We start from the raw sequence: 23295 nt of genomic DNA on the forward strand, positions 1-23295 counted from the left end.
GGGAAGGGAGAGGGACAGAGAGAAAAACTGATGAGAGAGAAATATCAATTGGCTGCCTCCTGCATGCCCCCTACCCAGGATCCAGCCCCAAACCCGGACAATGTGCCATGACCGGGAATCGATCCTATGACCTCTTGGTTCATGGGTCAGTGCTCAACCACTGAGCCACACCAGCTGGGCTGTTAAATTTTTAAAAATACCTTAGAGATCATTTAACACAAACCTCTTATTTTATAGGTAAGAGAAAAAGAACCAAGATGTGCTAAGCAGGTAGTTTCCAGACAATCTGGTAGGCACTCTATTGACCATCCCATTTAATTTTCTCAACTACTTACCTGAGAAAGGTATGTAGGTTTTATTATACCTACATACACACACACACACACACACCTGGGTTTATATTGTCAGGATAACCACACCAGGGAACACAACTAGTTAATGGGAGAATCCGGAGTGTTCACTGAGGCAGGCTCTGAAGGACCAACTCAGAGTAACTAGACATGAACCTGAGAACGGAAGTAATAGAGCGGGAGCCCATAGGGAAGGATCCAGGGCTATCATGTGCGGTCCCCCATGTTAAAAGCATAGACACACAAATGAAACGCAATGCCACAACTTGTGACAAATATGCTTTCCTCTGCCAGCAGCCTTCAGCTCCCTAATTAGAAACAAACAGTCGCCTGCCTGCAAGCCGGTGTGCAGAACACACGTGCAACTTTATGCCAGAAACTTGGGATTTTTTTTCTCTGAAGGCATGACACTGAGGGTAAATTCAAAGCGGCTCCTTGCAGGGCACAGAAAGCAGAACAGCCTCCCACGTCTCACATGAAGCCAACAGCTCATCTCTACAAATAAAGACATCTAATCAGCTAATGAACTATGGTCGCAGTCACTGAGCCCACAGCAAGCTGCTCACCAGAGTCCCTTCAACAAGGGTGACAGCCAAATCGCCTTATCTGCATCACTCACCTCCTTCCAACTCTCCTTTTCATGGATGCTGAGCTGCTGGGTTCCACAGCCATCGTCAAAATTCTCTGGAGCCACGGCACCTCCGGGGTTCCCAAGCCGCAGAGGAGGCTCCAGCTCTGGGTACATCCACCAGCCCGGTCTCTGTTTAATAACATAAGGGGAGGCATTCGCTCGCTGTCCTATGCCAATATGAAAGGCACCTCACCCATCAGTGTGACAAGTGAAATGCTGGAACGGAGCCAGGGAACAAAAGGGAAGAAATGTGGATTCTTACCAAGGCAGTTGATACCATGTTTTAAAGGGCAGCAGATGATGAAGGGGGAAAGCAGGCAGAGTCGGTGCCCTGCGTTGAAAACCTTGGATCCTTCCCTGAATGAGTCAGGATGAGCATTTTGTTTGGAAATGGAATTTCTGTCTTCTTTCTGTCTGTCTGTCTTTCATTCTTTCTTTCTTTTGGCTGTAGGATGGTTCACACTCAACTAGTCAAGGGGACTGCTGTAAATAACAGGATCTATTTTTGAGGCTTTGGATCAAGTAAGAACCTTGAATTTCTCCCTAGGGTTATTTATAGCTCAAAATGTGTCTTTGTTGTTTTTTTTTATTTCATGTGATTTTGAGAATTGACTGATAGGTCTGCTTCTGGTGTTTCTGTACATGCCTGAGATGGGTTGTGTTACTGGAAAGCAGAGAGCAACGCTCTAAGGAAGCCCTTCTAATATGCTGAGAGTTGAGAGAACTGTATGTCACAAGTTGCTGCAGGGAACACACCTCCCACTGTCTGTCATTCTTCTGTAAGAGGACCCTATTTGACCCCTGGTATCTCTAAAGCCATCACTAACCCATTATGCCAGGAAGGGGCGCCTTATACTCTTGCCTACCAGTAGGTGGCATTAAACTCCCTTTAGCTTTTCTTCATTGCATTATTAAAAACCAGAGACAGAGAACTCTTTCTTTCTGAGATTTTACATGTGCCCAATAGTGATATTTTAAAATACACTAAATCAACTCTATTATTTTCAAGTAAATTATTCCATTTCTCTCTTAATTAGGTCCCTCGGTCATGCCTCTCAGCCTCATTTCCTCCTTGTGAAAAGAAGGTATTTGAACTCCATCTCTGGGATTCTGGTTTTCATCTATATAATATCTGCCCAGCCACACCACTCCTCGTGTTTGTGATAAACTCATTAAGACGCCATTCCTTTGGGTTTAAGGGATGTTAGCTTGCAACTCTTACTGAGTGGCAGAGTCTGCTATTTGCCTAGCCTATATTCACTTTTGTTCGTTTTTCCTTATTAAGAATAGCAGTTTTGTGGGAGGTGGCAATGTGCTCAGCCCCAAACCCACATTTTCCAGCCTTGCTTGCAGATGGGGTAGTCATGTGACGAAGATCTAACCCTGCACTGTCTCATATGGTAGCCACTAGACACACCTCGCTACTTACATTTAAATTTATTGACATGAAGTAAAATTTAAAATTCATTTCCTCAGTGACACCAGCCACATTTTATTTTTAAATATGTTTTTATTTATTTCAGAGAGTGAGGAAGGGAGAGGAAGAGAGAGAGAGAGAGAGAGAAACATCATCAACGTGAGAAACATTGATCGGCTGGCTTCTGCAGGCCCCCTGCTGGGGATTGAGCTGGCAACCAAGGCATGTACCCTGACTGGGAATCAAACCTGCGACCTTTTGGTGCGTGGGATGACACTCAACCAACGGATCCACACTGGCCGGTACATGTTTTAAATGCTACTAGTCACAAGTGGCTAGCAGCTACCACCTTGGACAGTTCCGATACAGGACATTCCCAGCATCACGGAAAGTTCTGCTGTACATGCTGGTCTTGCCATTGGGATGTCAGTGGAAGTTATAGGGCAGTTTCCATGATCATCTTGAAAGGGAGGGACATACTGACTCAGTTGGCCTGTTCCTTTATCCCCTCCTCCCCCTCCCTTCTTTCTGCCTAAAGGAGAAGGTGGGTTAACCATCATGTGCCTGTGAAGCTGCAAGCATTTGCTAAGGCAGAATAAGCAGAAAGATAAAAGGAACCTGGGTCTTCATATCATGAAGGCAGGCACGTTGTCATCAATTTTGTTATGAGGACAATAAAGCCACCGGTTGAGTCAAGCCATTATTTTCAGCTTTTTGTTACTAACAGCCCAATATTACTTCTAACTGATCGACCTTCAGAAAGTTTACCTGGACAATTTTTATTAATGGCTTTGGATAAACAAGTTGCTTTCCAGTTTCCTTTCCTTTAGACAGAGCTGGGGACAATATCTTGGTTAAAAGAAACACAACAACCTATATTCCTACCAAGAGACAATTATTAGTCATTCATTTAAATATGCAAATGGGCCAAAAGGGGGCAGGGGGGACACTAGGATATTAATGGTACCCAAAGTGATTATCTTCTATCTGACAGTTTGGCTGAAGAGCAGCTTTGCATTTTCCTGGAGAAGAGGTTGGTGGGTATGGAGAGAAAATAAAATAATATTTGACACTATCTTATATGCTAGAGACTTGGCTGAATGACTAACCATTATCATATTTAGCTCACATGACAACCCCATAAGATAAGTATTTCCTTTGTGGTTTGCAGATAACAAACTGAAGCTGAGAGAGATTAAGTATACTGTCAAAATCTACATAGCTAGTTAGTTACAGAGATGAGTTTTAAATCCAGGTCTGCTTGGCTCTTGCCACAACTATTTAATGAAGGGTTGTTGTGAGGCAGCATGCAGAGTTTTTTAAACCACATATATATAAAGATATTTTAATTATTAAATGAAATATTTTATCCTGCTTTGCAGTCTAGCTTTTTATTTCTAACTAGAGGCCTGATGCATGAAATTCATGCAAGGGGCTCGGCCCTGGCTGCGGCAGCGGCTGCCTCTGCCTCGTCCCCCCACAACTCCACACACACACACCCCGCCACCACAGCGGCCACCTCTGTCTGGGCCCCCGCCACCGTGGCTTCCTCTGGAAGGACGTCCAGTCTAATTAGCATATTATGCTTTTATTATTATAGATTATATTAACATTCATCGTAATTGATAATGGTTATAAAATATCCCTGTTGTGGATGTAACAAAATATGCTAAACAATCCCATTTTTTTGAGCATTTGTTTCCAGTTTCTCCCTATTGTACCTAAGCATGATTTTATATCTCGTATCTCTGAAATGATGTGACAAGAATACCAAGAAAGGCACCTCTGTGGTAATCTTTACAAAAATCCATAATCTCGGTCTAATATCATGAGCAAAACGCCAAACACAAATTGAGGAACATTCTATAAAATATCACACCAGTACCCCTCAAAACGGTCATCATAAAAAAAAAAAAAGACTGAGAAACTGTCACAGACTAGATGATATTGCGACATGACACCAAATGCAAGGTGGAGCCTTAGATTGGAATTTGGAAAAAGAGGACATCAATGGAAACACTGGTGACATCCAAATAAGGTGTGGTGTTTACTTACCTAATAGTACTGTACCCATGTTGGTTTTTCAGTTTGACACATACTCCTTGGTAATATAAACTGCTAACATTAGGAGAAAATGAATGAGACGTATATGGAAATTCTCTGTACTATCTTTAAAGCTTTTCCATTAAATCTAAAATCATCCCAAATGAAAAGTTTATTTAAAACACACACACACACACACACACACACACACACACACACACACACACACACACACACCTTTTCTACATGGTTCCTTAGGATAAAGTTAGACTAGTTGAGGTGAAGGCCATGCACAGTTCAGGTGTATGATACATTTTGTGAAATTACCTGGATGGTAATTGCCTATTTTGTGAGTAAAAACCTTGCTTTATCTGATTGGTATCTTTAAGTCACATGTCTTCTTAGCACATTCCACAGAAGCCATCCCCCAGTTAACTCCTTGCAAAAGCCAGAGAGAATATTGATGAGAACTGCCAGAGAATTAGCACCCAGCCCACCTTTCCCAGCCTGGCTGCTTCTCAACAGGCAAAGAAATTTAAAACAAACAAACAAAAAAAACTCCTGGGAAACAAGAACAGAAAGTCAGAGGATGCCATTTTTACATAGTCATTTTTCTGATTGCAACTCTGCTTTCTGCATTTTTCCAGCAGCGCTGCCTTTAAAGTGAATCACCGGTGATCAAAGGCAAACCGAAATAACACATTGTTCCTCCAGAGAAGAGAAGGTGAAGTCCCATCATTCTGAGGGTATTCTCAGAGGAAAGAAAGAAGAGCAAGAGAGAGACCACTCTGTCTACTTCTCCTAAAAGCAAGGCCTTTAATTTTGTTCTTTTGAAAATCTTTTTTAAAAGACACTTGCTTGTTGGGAAAAGTGTAAATAACACTGAGGCATGTGTATTAAAAACTTTATCTATTCTGTTTCTATCACCTCCTCCTAGAGCAGTGTGCAGTGGATGGTCTCCATTATGTCTGAACTTGCTGTTGGTATTTATAGCAAAGGAGATATTAACACAGGTATTAAGCATCTGTGTGCCAGGCACTGTACTAGGCCCCTATGGGTATGTTGTCATCAGTTGCTCCCAACAGTGCCGGGTAAGAGTGTGGGAGATTCCAAAAATGATCACTAGTCTTCCCTTCTCTATAACTTTACCCCTTGCCATGTGCCTCTGCCCCACCCAGGAGGGGCATCTGTTTTTTGGCCCTCTTGAATCTGGGTAGGCCTTGTGACTTGCTTCAGCCAATAAAAATCAGCAGAAGAGATGTTGTGCCCGTTCAGAGCTTAGACTGTTAAGAGGTTTGGCACATTTTCACCTAGCTACCATAAGAACACACCCAGGCTCTTATTAGAGGATGAGTCAGAGAGGGGACAGAGATGAGCCACTGCAGCCGAAGCCCAGACATGTGAGACAGCCCAGGCAAGATCAGCAAACCAGCCCCCAGCCAACACTCATTTGACCACAAGCACTGCTTGTTATTTTAAACCACTGAGTTTTAGCACTGGTTTGTTATACATCAATAGCCAGTTGATGTAAGATGGTAGTCTTAATTCTTTTTATGACATAAGAAAATTGAGGCAAAGAGAGATTAAGTCATTTCCCCAGGGCTGCCACAGCTAGTAAGTGGGGACAGTCAAGATTTAATCCAGGTACTAAACAAATCTAAGGTCTCTACTCCTTCAACCCCTGCCCATGGAATAGAAACAAGAAAAAAAAAAAACCAACACAACCAAAGGTCACAGCTGGTTAAGGGTGATAAAACAGAGTCACTTTCCCGCTGAATTCTAGATACAGTGCAATGTGTGTGATGTGTATATGTAAAGAATGATCTATTTAATGGAGAGAATGAGCTAGGTAAGAGAAAGCTATTTTTTAACTTCAATAACAGTCTAAATCAAATGCATTCATCTTGGTGTCAATCTGGAATTATCTCACAATGACAACTGGCTTGCTTTTGGCAAACTGACTTGTTTCTCCCTTAAAAGCAAGGTCACTCTGGGGATAAACTCAGCACTCCTTTATTCCCTCCCCGTGGGGCTCTGCCCTGCACTTGTATCCCTCCTTTGTCCGATGTCTCTTTCCAAATGTTTTCCCTTTTATCTCCTGTAGCCTCATTCTCCTAACGCCTGCATTTTTGATAACTTCCTTTTCTGATCTTGAATTTGTCACTTCTCTAGTTCATTACTCCCAGGTCATCTTTCTTTGAGTCAACAAGAAGGTGAATTAGATCATGTCGTTCCTCTACTTAATACCTGCCTATTGCTCTGAGCCCCTTAACGTGGCCTAGGAGGTCCTACATGAGCCAGTCCTTTCTACTTTTCTTGCTTGGTCTCTCACTACGATGACTCACTCCAGCTCCTCGACATTCATGCTTTAGCCAGGCTGAATTTCTTTCAGATCATTCCACTCCTGTTTCCAAGCCTCCCCACATGATTCCTCTTCTGGGAATTCCCTATATGTGTGTATGCATGTCTTTGTGTCTGTGCACATGTACACATATGCACATGCACATGCACACATACACACACACATTTTGGCTATTTTTTTTTAAGTCTTAGAAGAAAAGTCCCTTCTGCTGGGAAGCCCTGCTCTGAATCTTTCAAAGAAAATAATATGGTCTTATTATGAGCCCACAAGTAACTTGTACTTACCCTACTATAGCATTTACTACTCTGTATTGTATTTGCTGGTTTAATTATTTGTATCTCTTAACTTACTATCTTTTGCTTTCCATTGTATACTCAAGGCTAGAATGAAGCTTTGTGCATAGTAGACTCTCAATAAATACTTATTGAATTAATAAATCATATGTTATTCTTCTTCTTTATGTATGCTTTACCCTCAAAATAACATTATACTCAATATACAAGAGAACAAAACTGGAATCTTTTTGGTAATAACAGGAAAATGAACATAAACTAGCTTGAAAAACCAGGATCGATTGGTTCATGTAGTTGGAAGACTCCATAGGCAGGACAATGATCAAAGGTGGTTTTATCCAGGAATTCTGGCTCTGTCTTACTTCTCAGACAGACTGTAAGATAACTGACCGCTCAAACTACACATTCATAGGTCCAGAGGAAGAGAGAAATCCCAAGCAAAAATTCCAAGATTTGTTCTGATTGGATCACTTAGGCCACACGGTCAGCAAAGGGTCAATGCTGGAGCCAGGATAATCCAATATGCCCATAAGCTTAAGCCTCCCACTCCCAAAGTAATCTCTGTTTGGGGGAAGTAATGGCCAACTAAATGAAAATTGGGCTGCCATTAAGGAAAAAGTCATGGGTACTAGCTAAAGCCAAAAAATGACCCTGCATTGGTCACCACATATTTTATTATGACTGAATTCATAGTAATTTACAAGACGTGTGCTCTGTATCCTGGGCCTATGTGGAATAGAAATAAAATACTGCTTCTACCCCAAAATAACTTAAGCTCCAGTTGGATTCACTCCTTCTACTCTTCATTTCACATGTAAGCCGAAGTTGATTTGGGATTCTGTAAGAATGGAAGAGAAAAATTGCTTATAAAGCTTTGCCCATTTGGGGCTTCAATATCTTGAATAACACCAAGTCCTTGTATATATGTATAGAAAGGATGCTGACTTATTTGAGTATAGCTGAATGCTCACTAGAGGGTGAGACCTGCATGTGATTCACGATATGACTAACTGCAGCATGCATAATATATTCTTCTGCTCTCAAGTTCAAGTTGCATTGCCAACTTCCTAGAAATTACAGAAATCATTAGCTAGGCATGGCCAAGTGAATTTTCTTGGCTGTGGTCCGATCTGGATATGCAATCTTCTCACAATATACAGGTTTTGATGAGCCTCTTCTCAACATCATTCTGTGATGGGACAGTCCTCATAGCAGACCTGTCTTAATATGACTGGCAGAAACTTTTCAGCTTCTCGATCAATAATCATTCAAAGTTAACATTTCATGTAGAGTCTTCATCGACTGTTACTAAGAGCAGCTCTTCAAACATGCTCTACTAACTCTAGCTGCTGGTTGCTCCTTGCCTTGGGAAGGACTTTTTTCTCTTTGGTCTTATTTTCTGTTTCTGTATTCCTCTCACTGGGAGTCTGTTGTCCACCTATTCTGCATTAGTGGAAAAGCATTTGACACCTTGCTCTTTGGGGACAGAAAGAGTAGCTTCCAGATTAGGCCCAAACTAAAAACCAATCTCTGCCTTGAGCAGAAACATGATCCTTCTATACTGACCACAAAACATCTTTCTGGCTTTAGCATATCAGAGGTTTTCCTATTCAACCCCTTGCCTACTGATATTAACCAGTGTTACAATGAAAATCAGCACACGTGAGATAAAGAAAGATGTCAGATCATTTAAGGGGGTGACCCAAGTTACCATAATAGCTTTTCTTTTTTTATAGATATCAAATCAACTGGATTTCAAGATCCATCTTTATTTGATAAATATTTTCCCACTCATAAAAATAAAATAAATAATAAAAATGACCAGGATCATCGAGATGCTATACTACAACATTTCTTACTAGAGTTGCCACAAGTAACAAGATGATTTATTTGATTCATTTATTCTTCCTGAACATTTCCTTTAATAAATATAGAAGCACAGAATCAAAAGCAAGTTTCAAACATTGTTAATTCACTCATTCAATAAGTATTTCCTGAGCACCTGCTTGTTATGTGCCAGGTATTCTACTAATCACTGGAAATATAAAGGGCAAAAATAGACTGATATTGCCCGACATGTGTGGCTAGTGGTTGAGCATTGACCTATGGACCAGGAGGTCATGATTCAATTCCAGGTCAGGTCACTTGCCCATGTTGCAGGCTCGACCCCCTGTAGGGGGCATGTAGGAGGCAGCCAATCAATGATTCTCTCTCATCATTGATGCTTCTATCTCTCTCTCCTTCTTCCTTCCTCTCTGAAAACAATAAAAATAAAAGAACTAGTGTTAAACCCCCCTTAATTTCTCCATCCTCAGACTTATCATCATGTCAGTACACTATTACTGTTGCTATAAACAGCCAGCTAGGAGCAGCTCTAAATTTAACTAAAAACTTAATAATTCATAGCAAGAAAAGTGCTCTGGTGGGTAATAGAATCTCCCTCCCCCAATAAATAACAACAATAATAATGACAAAAACTAATTATTTTTAAAAGTGAAAAGAACCATCACCATCAACATTTTTGATGTGACCTTATAAAAATGACAGCTGAAAAAAAAATTAACAATAAATAAATAAATAAATAAATAAATAAATAAGGCAGCTGAGCCAGGGCAGTAGGGGAAAAGAAGATTCTGGTGTGTCTTAGCAGGATCAGTGCTGGGCAAAGAATCTGAATTAACAAACCCAAGCATAATCATGAAGAGGCTCAAAGTTGGCACAGTCAGCAGTTGGAGGAGGCTGTAAAACTCAGCCTCTGGCCTATCACCACAGAAACTCCAAAGGTTTTGTGGTGATAGGCTAGCATTCCACCTGGGCATCTCTGGCTGAGAGAGACAAGAAGAAGGAAGACAAAATGGTCAGCACTACCCCGATCTAGCTGCCTCCAACAATAATACTTAGCCAAACAAGACAAAAGCTTGTGCTCTTAGGGTGTAGGGAGGGTGCACTGAGAACCCCAGATGAATCAAGACTCACTTCTCCACTTGGAACTATAAGTGAGGAACCAGATCCGCAGATGCTGTTTTGTTTTTCGTCTACTAGTGGCAGGACTAGAAATAGCTATTGGGGGAAGGTGAGTAGAAAATGGCGCTATGAAACAAGCAAGATGACGTCTCTGATGTAAGTACAGTCCGTACTGACTTGGAGCACATCCAAGAAAAGAGGCCATCCCTGTGCTCTCTCCCCTCCGCAAGAATAGAAAACTACTTCAACCAGGGGCAATGAGTCCTGATACAGGACATCTGACAAAGCTTCAGAAGAAGGAGAAATCCCAAATTCTCCAAAGGCCACACTCAACCTAAGCATCTCTCTCCAAATCCTTCCCAGTACTCTGGGTTATTTTTTAAAAATGGGTAGAACTCACAATGTGTACCCTTTAAAGTAGCTCAGAAGAGGATTTTAAATAAGACACAGATAGAGTGGGAAGAGAGTCAAGGAGCATCTATCCACATTATTAGAAGATGTACAAACTCTGAGCAGAGTTGCCCATATCAAGCACTGAAGATACAAAGAAATTGTGTGTCATTAAGAGAACACACTACAGCCCAATGAGAGAGAGGGAGAGAGAAAGAGAACAGAAGTTGCCAAAATTTTTCTAAAAGCTAACATGGAATAAAATTCTCTGGCAGTAGTACTGGATGCCATAATCTTTCTATGGGCGTCTATAAAAATGAAATCAATAAAATAAGACTACAAACCAAAGATAATAAAACAACAGGATGAGATGAAAATTGAAATTGCAAAGATAAGGAAATAAGCCAAAGACAAAAACAACTCATTATGGACCAAGGAATATAATAGACACAGCTGAAAACAATTACTAACATATAAGAAAGACTTAATCACAGTGAACATAGAAAAAACACCCAAGAGCCTAAAACAATAACATGCTGAAAACAGAAAGAAAACAAAACAAAACAATGGCCCAACATAAGGCATATTATTTCTCCAGAAATAGGAAATGCAAATAAATGAGACAGAAAATGTATTTAAAAGTTGTTGAAGAGATTTTCCTTGAACTAGGAAGAACAATCTATAGTCTGAGAGGACAAAGAATGTTCCAAGAAAATTACTAATTATGAATTGCTGAAATCATCATCAAGTTATTGAACTCTTAGGCTAGAAGAAAAGTCTTCAGATATTTAGTAGACAGAAAAGCAAGTCATGAGGACAAAAAAATAAATAAATAAATAAAATAAATAAAAAAGAGAGAGAGAGAGAGAGAGAGAGAGAGAGAGACTGGCTTCAGAATCTCCCCAGCAAAATGTAATGACAGAAGTTAGTGACCAATGGCTATAAAGTTCTGAGTTCAAGAAACCCTGATTCAAGACTATCTTGCAATTTCAAGATGTCTTTCAACTACAGAGGAAACAAAAAAAATTCCTTTCACCATGAAAGAGTTAAGGGATTATAATGCCTGGGAGGCCTTGAAAAAACTCCCAGATCATTAAATCAAACCAACCAAAACTTCAATCAAAACACAGAATTCAAGGCTAGAGAAACTATTGTAAAAAAGACTAACTTTTAAAATAAAATTAGGGTTAAATAACGATGGGAATTGTACGACATAGAAGTAAATGTTATAAATACTGACAACTTAAAAATAAAATACTATAACTAAAGGAAAAAAAAGGAAGTGTGTGTGGGGGAGGAGAAAGTAGGAGAAAATGTAAATGTGCAACATTTTAATTTCTCATAGCAGAGAAACTATTGGTAAACATGGAACACGGTTCCAAACCATGCATGACTCCTACCTGTCCATGTTTCTGCCAGCGATGTTCTTATCAAATGTTAGTGTGCCCCACATCAGCTGAAGGCCTTCTTAAAATCCAGATTGCTCGGCCCATCTACAGAGTTTCTGGCTCAGTAGGTGTGGGCTGACACCTGAGAACTTGTATGTCTAACAACTCCTCAGGAGATTGCTGATGCCACTGGTCCACAGATGTTTCTGAGGGACCGCTGACTTAGAAGGAGCTTTTAGGAACTAGAGTCTCTTAGGAAATTATTATTTTAATTTAAATTTAAGTGAGATTAATCATTTTTATTTAAAATGACATATAGAGTATGATGTCTTAATATAATCATCATTTCCATCTAGCCCACTTTTCTCCTTTTGTATATGTTTGGAGAGAGAAAGAGGGGAGGAGAGGAAAGGAAAGGAGAAAGATGTTTTAGAATAATGTTCACTTGGTGTTAATAATGATAGTTATTCCCAGGTGGTGAGATTTGGAGATCTTATTTGTATTTTTTTTAATATTCTTTAAATCTCTTAGAATGACCCTATGAAATGTTTTCACAAAATAGTAAGGTCATTAACAATAAACTACAAGTTCAGAAACACAATTTATTTGATCCAAATTTCAGTTTCTCAGATTGACCTCAAGAAATGTGTTTTTTTAATCTTCACCCAAGGATGTGCTAGCAGTCCTCCTCACCTGAAGGACCGCAAGCTGCTCTCACCTGGGCGTTGGTTCCCACCCGAGCAGGAGGATGAGGCAGCTATATCTGAGAGAGCAGATGTTTTGTGACAAGTTTTGCTAAAGGCTGATACAGTGTTTCTCATATTCACTCTTCTCCTGGACCTGGACTTTCTGAACTTCACAAGACTGCCCATCTTCCAGAATTATCTTTATCTATTCCCTATTCTATTCTGAGCAAGAAATGTTGACTTTATTCTTTGGATATTCCTCTAGCATCTCAGCCTCACTCATTGGCTCTTCTATTCTTGTTTGATTCTGGAAGCTAACTGATCTGCTTATCAGATACCCTGGCCAAGTCTGGTCTGCTATCCAAGGCAGGTTACCAATGGAGGCTTAGGTAAATGCCCCCAACTCTCTTCTTTGACATCTTGAGAATGTCACCATTCTCATAGCCTTTTTTTCCTGCTAAGTTCATTTTATACCAACTTTGCCAACCTTGATGAACCAAGGGAGGTATAAAGAGTGTATTCTGCCCTGGCCAGTTTGGCTCAGTGGATAGAGCATTAGCCTGTGGATGGAAGGGTCTCAGGTTTGATTCCGGTCAAGGGCTTCTTGTACCTTGGTTTCAGGCTCCTCCTTGGCCTGGGCCCTGGTCGGGGCTTGCGCAGGAGGTAACCAATCAATGTACTTCTTTCATATCGATATTTCTCTCTGTCTTTCCCTCTCTCTTCCACTCTCTAAAAATCAATGGAAAAATATCCTTGGTGACGATTAAAAAAAAAGAAGAGTTTTCATATGGTAAGATGTTCTAAGTCAGTGGTCGGCAAACTCATTAGTCAACAGAGCCAAATATCAACAGTACAACGATTGAAATTTCTTTTGAGAGCCTAAATTTTTAAACTTAAACTTCTTCTAACACCAATTCTTCAAAATAGACTCGCCCAGGCCATGGTATTTTGTGGAAGAGCCACACTCAAGGGGCCAAAGAGCCGCATGTGGCTCTCGAGCCGCAGTTTGCCGACCACGGTTCTAAGTCAAAGCAGCAAGATACATACAGGATTTGGAAAAGGAAGACCTGGATCTCAGTACTGTTTTTCATATCTAACTAGTTGTATAACCGTAGGTATACAGGTACAAGCTAGGTATGTCCCAAGCTGAGTGCTAAGCTCTGCCTTAAATATTGTTTGGCAAACTGTAAACCATTTGGATAAATATTAACAGCAATGCTCAATTGGACATTTGAGTCATCCAAAACGTAGGCAGCTCAGGAACAAACCATAAACTCTAAATGGACAAGATGAAAAGCCAGGAAGGTTCTGAAGGAGGTAAGCTTACCTGAGGAGTGTTAGGATATGGAGGGGGAGAAGCAAGGTTGAGGCATTCACTGTCACCCTAGAAATAAACTCCATGTGGCTCAGGGCCATGCCTGGGGAGTCAAGAAGCAGATCCTGGGGGAGCAAAGAGAGAGAGAGAGAGCTTGTTTATAATGCCTTGTTTTCATGGATGGCAATATTAACATGTGGGAAAAGATGAACAAAACCCACAGGAGCCTACGTTGAAGATAGCATTATAGAGTATAAGTATAGTTGAATCATCAAGTGTTAGAGATAGAATGGACCTAAAAATGCATTCATCTAGTTCAACTCTTTATTTTATAGACGAGAAAACAAAATCCATATTAGAAGTGGCCTGTCCAAAGTCTCACATTTAGTTGGTAGTTAGGGACCGTTGACAAATGAAGCCACTGTTTTTACTGATTGCCCACTCTGTGCCAGACACTTCATCTCTGATCTTCATGAGTCAGACCATCCTAATTGAGACACCAAAGCTCAGAGAAATCAACCATCTTACCACCGCTCAGAGCCAGTAATTCATGGGTCAGAGATTTTAATATCAGCCTGGCTTCCCCCAAAATCTGGGTTTATTTTGCTACCCTTTGCTGTTCTATGTCTCTCCCTAGGGTTAGAGAAATGCAGAGGTTCACAGAGTCCCAAAAGGTCTAACTCAGGATTGGAGCTAAAGCCAGTGCCTTCCCAATACTCTGAATTTATTTGCATAGGCTACGCTTTTAGTTTTTCTTAGCTACCCTAGCCTCAGTCAGACGTGATTCTCTGGAACATGTGTGCCATTAGACCAGCACAAAATGCTCCTCATCATATTCCACAGTAACAGAAGCTGAAATTTGGCCTTGTCTGACCCAAAGTCAAGTGTTTTCAGTGATGAGAACATGAAGACAAAACATCGGACAATACCAGCATACTATAACTATACAATATCATGAAAATCGTCTTTTTTTCTTTTTTGTACATATAAAAATTAGATTAATGAAAATAATAAAAATAATCCGTCATTTGCATAACCCCACTAGTGCACACCAGTTTTCTCAAGACAAGAGGGAAAATAACTTTAAAAGTAGTAATAAAGAAGGAATATTGATAATTCTTTAATATTTTTCTATTACTTTGGGTTGGGAGAGAAACAGGGTACTTGATTTGGTGGACATCAGTGAGTCAATAAGCATTGAACTGAGACCACACTGTACACTGGAAGAGTTAAAAACAGCCCCTGGAGGCCTGGAAATTAACACCTGGGAGGGGAGATGGGACTCATAGAGACAAAACCACAGGCACCTACAAGACTAAGCAATAGATTAGTGGGAGAAAAAATGTGGCCCCATGTGAAGGAAGTTAAGTAGGCTTCTAAAGGATCAAACAAATGCCTTTTGATATTCCCATTCATTCGTTCAGTCATTCATTAGATAGTTAGGAGAGCTTACTGAGTGAGTAATTACTATGAAGCTAGGGAATTTGTGAAGTAAAAAAAAAAAAAAATTTTAAACTAGCCTCATGGAGGTCATGTTTTAGTGATTGGAAATTGGAGGGAGGCATATATATGCACATACTTGTACATACATATGTCAGGGGGTAGTAAATGACAGAGAAAAAATAAAGCAGGGGAGAGGGATGGGGGAGGGGTCCTAGGGGGCTGCAGATTAAACAGTGTCAGAATAGGTACCATTTCAGCAAGGACCTAAAATGTATAAGCAATCAAGCCATGTTGTTGTAAGGGGGAAATATTGAGAGACAAGGCCATAGAGATAATGAGGGGACAGATCCCAGTAACATTCAATGTAACTTTCTGTGATGATGAAAATGTTCTATAACTGTGTTGTCCAATGTGGTAGCCGCTAGCCATATGTGACTACAGAGTACTTGAAATGTGACCAGTGTGTCTGAAAAACTCAACTCTTAATTTTGTTTAATTTTAACATGCTTACATTTAAAAAGCCACAAGTTGGCTACCATATTCAACAGTGGAGATGAGCCTTGTAGGCCATTGTCAAGATTTTGGCTTTTATTCTGAATAATAAGGGAAGAAACTGGAGAAGAGCAGAGGATTGGCATGAGCTAACTTAGGTTTTAAAAGGATCACTCTGGCTACTCCAATGAAACTTATTGTAGGGTTAAGTTAGAGTTGACTCAGGGAACCCTGACTTAAATACAGATAAGAGATGATAGTGGGTGCTGAATATTAACTCAGATGCCAGGGGGCACTGGTGGAGATAGTGAGAAGCAGTCCAATTCTAGATTGAATTGTAAAGTAGAGTCCACGGGATTTTCTGTCAGATTAGATGTGGGACATGAGAGACAAAGAGAAGTTATGAATGGCTCTTAGGTTGTTGTCAGAGCATTTCATAGAGCATTCACAAGAAAAGGTTCTGAGAACTGTAGGCTAGAAATCCTTATATTTTCTATGCTTGGTAGCCTGGAAAATTCTAGGTTAATTGGAGAGTATTCCTATGTTGCAAGGTCATTGGAGATTAAGTGAGAGCACATGTGCAAGTAACTAGTATAAGACTCAGCACATAGTAGATCCTAATATTTAGTTTTCCTTTCCAGGAAGCCAAGGTATAGCCCCTCCCAACAAGAGCCCTATTGATTTTCCAGGGTCAGCACTTTTCCTGTAAAGAGCCAGATAGTCAATATTTTTGGTTTTGCAGTCCATATGGTCTATGTCACAACTACTCAACTCTGTTGTTGTAGCAAAAGTAGCCAGAGGCACAAAACATAACTAAATAGACATGGCTATGTTCCAATTAAATATTATTTACAAGAACAAATAACTGGCTGTTTTTGGCCTGTGGGCATTGCTTACCAACCCTTGGTTTAGAGGAAATATTCATTTATCCTATGGGGTCACCTTAGAGAGACATAGGGAGCAAACCCATATGTCTCGCTTATAAACAACAATCCCAGAACACATTCACTGTTCCAGCATAGTTATTAGTACAGTCTCCTTTCACTAAGAGTGCCCCACTTTGAAGAATAAACTATGTCATGGGTGTACACTTCTTTGTCCTACTCAAAGAGAAAATGGGTAGTGTGAAAATTCCAGAGCTTTTTTGGTAGTTATGCATTTTTGTTTCAATTTATGGAATAAAATAAAGTTTCACTGACTGCCTACCCTATTTGATGTTATAAAAAGAGACGGAGAGCAGGACAGATAATACATGCATACCCACTCTTGTATACCCACAGCAGGCATTACTAATTGATCATGGCAGTCCATTCCTGAGCCAGCTCAAATATAGCCCCACCATTTTTTTCAACATACTATTCAGGAAGGCCACTACCAATCACACACAAGGCAATCTCTAAAATTCTTGGGCCAGTTCTATACATACCTGAAAATAGCTACATGCTTCTGATGCCACAAATATGCATTTCTGTGTAAGTTTTTTTTTTTAACTTTCTTTATCAGTGTTATTATGTATCCCATTCTCTTGAGATTAGAAAAAACTGAGTCCCAATAACATTAGTATCTAAGAAAAACAGTCTGAGGAATTGGCACTCAGAAGCTATAATTTGGAGCCAGGTGCTGTCCTTAGATTGTTGTGAGTGTGTTGAGGGAGGTGTATTTGGCTTTGCATCATGATCTAAAGCAAGAACTAGAAAAGGGTAACATTGAGAAGTGTTTTATCCTTTGTAAAATGAAGGATTTCCAGATACTTCCACCTCACCCTCACTCCCCAAGCCCAGCAAAACAGAAAAATCTCTACACAGAATTTTCAGGAACATTTCATTGTGCAATCCTTGGGAATGGTCTTAAATCCAACCGCGACAGGCCAAACAATGAAGGTATGCAGAAAAATAGAGCACAGACAAGGTTCTAGTTGACTTGAGAATTTTCTGTGGTGTCAGGTCACACCAGAAACAGGGATTCAAGGACCTCTTGATTCAAACTCAGGATTACTGAGTCGTGGAGATGCCACTAAGGAAACAATTAAGGATGGACTAGGTTTGGGGTTCAAGAATTATCTTTCCTTTCCCTTTTTACTCATGAAAATGATAATAAATTTAGCTAACCTGTATCCACCTACTATTTGTAAAGCTCTGTGCTGTTTTATTTGTAATCTATCCGTTATCCTTTACAATGAACCCACGAGATGGGTGCTGTTAGGTCCTATTATTATCTCCATTAGCTTAAAGACAGCTTAACAAATAACCAAGTGAATTTTAAATCATCTAAAACTAAATGGCAGTTGTGGGTAGATGAAATTGTCCCGGGAAAACCTATCAAGAGGAACGTGAATAAGGAAGAAATGGGGGAAACTAACATTTAATGGGTAGCTACTCCATGTCAGGCAACAGTTGTGTATTTTCACCCTTTGTTCTACAAGAACACAAAGGGTTATTATTATCCACATTTTACCAATAAATAAAACTGACTGCAGAGATCAGTTCTCAAAACTAGTTAGTGGGTTTTGAACTGAGTCTAATTCTATTTACCAAATATCTAGGAACAGAGCTGAAGAACAAAATAATAGCTAGTTTTTCTGAGTCTTATTTTGGACAAAGAACCAAGATTCGCCTGATGAAAAGTCAAAGAATTATGGAGCAACTCTTAGACACACACACCTGGTTTAAACCACACAGGTCTAGAATAACAAATAAATAAATAAATAAATACAATAACTAATAAATTCCAGTCATGACCTTGTAATTCAAGAGTAACTTGATTTTGCTTTCCCCCGATCACTAAAAAGCATGCTGAGTTATCCTCCTGCTCTGGCTTCTGTCTCTATTGAACTAAATGGAACATTCTGGGAGCTCACTGGATGGGAATTCACTGTCTCCTCAACCATCCCCATGAAATAATATATTGAAGTCACAAAAGCGGGAACAAAGCTATGGGATCAGTCTCCAGAAACTCTATGCCAGGATGTCATCAGAGCCTTGGTACTTTGAGTCCCTGATTTCTGATCCCAGGATGACCCTTTCTATGGGAGTATTCTGTTTCTCCTCTCCCTTCACACTTCACAGTCACATGAGCTCCCAAGTTGGCATGTAGATGCCAGCTCATAGGACACCAACACTCTTTCCCAGGTGGCATTATAAATAGCTATGGAAACAACAATGAGATTTTTTTTGTCGTCACATGATTTAAAGAAATTATAGCTCTGAGATTTAGGGGAAAGGGATGTCTGTGTGCATTTGTACTTGTGTGTGTGTGTGTGTGTGTGTGTGTGTCTATATGTATGTGTCTGTGTGTATGTGTATCATGGTCCCTCGAATTTCTGCTCTTTTTTTAACAGATCTCAGTATTCATTTAATAGATGGTTGGTAAAGAACCTAATAGAACCTAACATCCCACATTAAATGTTTATGGAGCTGTTGATCAGTACCAGGAGCAGGGATAATATGAGTAACTCAGAAAAAAACCCAAAACAATCAAGCCCTTCTTATTTAAAATACTAAATCAAAACATTTGTTTATAGCACTTTATAATTTATAAAATACCTTCATGTACACCATCACAGTTGACCTTCTCAACAACACTTCAATGTAAATATTTATTTCAATGTTACATATAAGCGAAGGAGGCTCAGAGAGGAGGTAGGATGGATCCAAACTCACACAGTTACTAAGTGGGAAAGAGGGGGTCTCCTCAGTTCATGATCTTCAACTTCAACTTTCATGTCCTCTTACCATCTTACCACGCTGCCTATTCCTGTCCTCCCAAGAGACACAAGGAGAATAATGAAAGGGACTCACAGTCATCCTAGATAGGACTCCTTAGCCTCCAAAGCTTTCCACATATACTTTAAAAAATTAGAATCAGAAGGTGTCTCCCTCAGGTAGAAGCATTTCCCCTCTCCCAAACTGATTTTTAAATACCAAGGACGCCTATAATAGAATAAATCCAAGGAAGCAGAACAGTACATGAGAACAGACCCATTTGTCAAAGAGTTTAGGAAGGCCGTCTCTCCCTATTAGGGTACAGCAGGAAGTTAACTATTTGTGGATGAAAAGCTGGAAGATAAGTCTTCTACGAATGAAACTCCTCTGACTCATGCATGTGAGTGATAACGATAAGGAAATAGAGTGCAGATATGCAGTATTTTATTAAGCTTATACCTGTCTGTGAAGTAGCTGTGTGTTTCTTTCCAATCAATGTAATTACAAAAAAAAAAAAAAGTGGAGATGGGAACCTCTGAGCCAGCCAGATGGTCCCAGGTAATATAGTCACTATTCTGAGAAAGGAGAAGCTATATAAAGGTCACACAGACACTAACCAGGTGAAACAGAGTCTAGCAGGATTCTACAAGATGATAGGGAGAACTGGCTGCAAAGACCCTGGAAGACCTACTGAGCTCAATGCTAATGAGGCCTAAAGGAGTAATAGTAAACTGAGGAAGGACATTCAGGGATGAGAACCTTGATGGATGAGGTACTGGATCAACCTTTATGGATGATCTTCAACTTCAACTTTCATGTCCTCTTACCATCTCACCACGCTGCCTATTCCTGTCCTCCCAAGGAGACACAGGAATATGTCGGGGGAAGAGTCAAAGGTAGAGAAAGGGTGGGAGGAAGCAGGAATCGATATGACTAGATTATACAGACACAAGATTTCCTACTGTGTCACTGAGTCTGTCCATGTACATTAGTGCGCATAAAAACATATACTTTCTGGAGGATAGAATGAGCAAGTAATTACTGTTTTGAGGGTTCCAACTAATTTTTAAGAAAGATATATGAGATAACACAAAGGATCAGATTGTCAAATCAGACTAACATGAATCAAGAGAGCTTGCCCAGATTTTTACCATATCAAGCATTCCTAATAATTTCAAAGATACAGATAATCATGAAGCACAGACAAAGCAAGGAGAGGTTGGGGACTCCTGACACTGTCCATCAAGTCTTTTCTTGCCACATCAGGTCATACTCTAGGCCCAGATTAACCTGTAGGTCTCTAAGCAATGTGTGCAATTCACATCACTTAACACAGAACAGGTAGTGTCACGCTCAGTTGGTAACATAGTTTAATTTCCAGGGAGCTGGGACATATGAAGTCAGAGATGCATAGGTTTTTTTAGGGTAAGAGTTCTGGAATCCTGCTGAAAGCTATAGACAAGGACTAAGCTTATTTTACAAGAAATCTATCATTAGAGTGTTTATAACAAAATGTGGCTGGATCTCTTGCCTTCTTTCTTTTCCAGGTATATCGCTCCAATAAAGAGAGAGATTAGATTGCAGGCCTTTTCCTGCTAACCTTTCCCTTCCTAACATACGACTACATGCAAAATGGCTGAGAATGGTCCTGCTGGTTGGCCTTGACATAGGTCTGATGATTTGGTGTATGAAAGCATTGTCCTGCTTGTCTCCTGATTCTGGCTTAAGTTAAACTTCTATTGCCTAAGGATCAACTTAGAGGACAGATAGTTCATTATTTCAAGGGTTCCTTTTTCTCAGTAACCATAATTTTCATTTGTGTAACGCTTTTCACTGTTGCCTTATCTTTACCACTCACAGAGCATTTCCATTTGCATTACTCCAACTGATATGCAAAATAATCCTAGAAGGCAGCCAAGGAAGATCTCGGTTTATAAATAAGGAAACTGATGATCAGTTTCAGCTGATAAGCGGTAGGACAGGGATTGTAGCCCAAGTGTGCCTGGCCCCCAAGTCCACGCTCTGTCCACTGCAACAACACTACAGGTGCTTTGAAGAGTAGACAGATGGTTTAACCAAGGTGGAGAGAAACATAACAGTCCCCACGTTCCTCTACAACTTAGAGCATTTCCCTCCAAACTCTGCTTGCACAAAACTTTTCTGACTCCGTCACGGTCATGGTAAGAGCTAAGGGTGCTATGATGGAGGACTGCACTGGAGCCATGAATCACCTTTTTAAGAACACACTGGTGGGAGAAGATGGATGGGCTGTCCCACAGCCCTCATCTGCCTCCTGACAAGTATGACATTAGTAAGGGGAGTTTGATGCACTTTCCTCCTCAGCCCCCTCTCTTCATCCTCTTCAACAGGGCACTGATGATTGGCTCTGGCAGGTAAAGGAGCAAAGGGAAAATAAAAAAGATGGATGAAAAATCGTCTTCATACTCAATCTACATATTCAAAAGACAGGCTATTGCGCTGATCCCAAATAAGGACAGAAACATGAACTGCGTTGTCTATGCTGTGCTCCTAGTCCAGAGTCAGGCCTGCCTCCCTCCCAATCCCAGCACAACGGGTGCACCCCACAGTGAGGCTCCTTTGACCCCTCAGTTGTCCTAAGTCCAAGCCAGTTCTGAGCCAGGAGTTTATCTAAAGCTCTTGCTCAATACTCCATGATGCAACTTTTTAAAAATATATATTTTATTGATTTTTTACAGAGAGGAAGAGAGAGGGATAGAGAGCTAGAAACATTAATGAGAGAGAAACGTCAATCAGCTGCCTCCCGCACACCCCCTACTGGGGATGTGCCCGCAACCAAGGTACATGCCCTTGACTGGAATCGAACCTGGGACCCTTCAGTCCACAGGCCGATACTCTATCCACTGAGCCAAACCGGTTAGGGCCATGATGCAACTTTGTCATCTGCATTATCAGGTTGCTCTGGCCTTAAACTCTGTTCAGGTTGTAGAATTTTTCTTTTTTAAATGCCCTAGTCTGGTTAACTGGCCTTCTGCCTTTTGCCTGCCTAGGATCCCAGTCTCTGTAGGTCCTTGAACCATCTTACTCTTTCCAGGTAGACAAGAATTAGAGACCAGGTCCTATATTCATGTCTGGACACATATAATCTTCTAGAAGCCTTCTCTGAAATGCAGGATCACAACAGCCATCTATTTTCACACTGTGTTGCACCTCCCCACTGGGACATCTTCATTATATTCTGTTGAAACCCACCTCTTATACCACCCAGGATTATCATATTAACTAGTGTCTGTTGCCACGTTATTTAGATACCAGGTCATATACCTAGGCCGCATTTTTCCAGCTTCCACAATTGGTTTTGTCGCCTAAGTGCTAGTTCATTCCAGTAAACAGGTAATCCCAGCTCTGGTCTCATCTCAGTTAACCTTACTTCACTGTTCTCAGCCACAACATGCCTGGCTGGGTAATAACACCCACCACAGAAGGTCCTTTGCCATTAAGGTATTATTTGCCAATCTTCAGGGAGCTGAGAAGCTCTACTTTATTGGTTTGATTTTCTGATACTCCCTTCTCCTGCTAAAAAGACTTTTTGAAATTTCAAATTAATTTATGTATAATTACCTTTGAAAAAAATTTATGGCAGCTCAGGGTAAAACTGAAGATATCTGGAGGTATTACATAACCACTGTTAGGACTCTCTCCTTGAAGTTGATTTTCAGTCAGGGTCAAAATACTGAGTGCGAAAGAAAGTCTTCATAATCTTTTCTTCCCTAGATTCTAATCAGCAGCTTCAAGTCATATCATACCCTCGAGTACATTCCAACTTCCTTGTCAGCCAGAA

At 40.4% G+C, this 23295-nt stretch overlaps 1 long non-coding RNA gene across 1 annotated transcript in view; it reads right to left on the bottom strand.

Moving 5' to 3' along the window:
- Positions 1-7783: 7783 nt before the first annotated feature.
- The window catches only part of LOC129147125 (uncharacterized), a 91490-nt gene continuing 75978 nt past the window's right edge, over positions 7784-23295 (bottom strand). The window contains exons 2-3 of the long non-coding RNA XR_008554461.1: positions 13852-13964; positions 7784-7934 (exon numbers count right to left, since the gene is read on the bottom strand). This is a non-coding gene — a long non-coding RNA (uncharacterized LOC129147125). The remainder of the gene's footprint in view (positions 7935-13851; positions 13965-23295) is intronic.

This window comes from Eptesicus fuscus, chromosome 18, assembly GCF_027574615.1.
Source record: "Eptesicus fuscus isolate TK198812 chromosome 18, DD_ASM_mEF_20220401, whole genome shotgun sequence".
In the NCBI taxonomy this organism is placed as follows: Eukaryota; Metazoa; Chordata; class Mammalia; order Chiroptera; family Vespertilionidae; genus Eptesicus; species Eptesicus fuscus.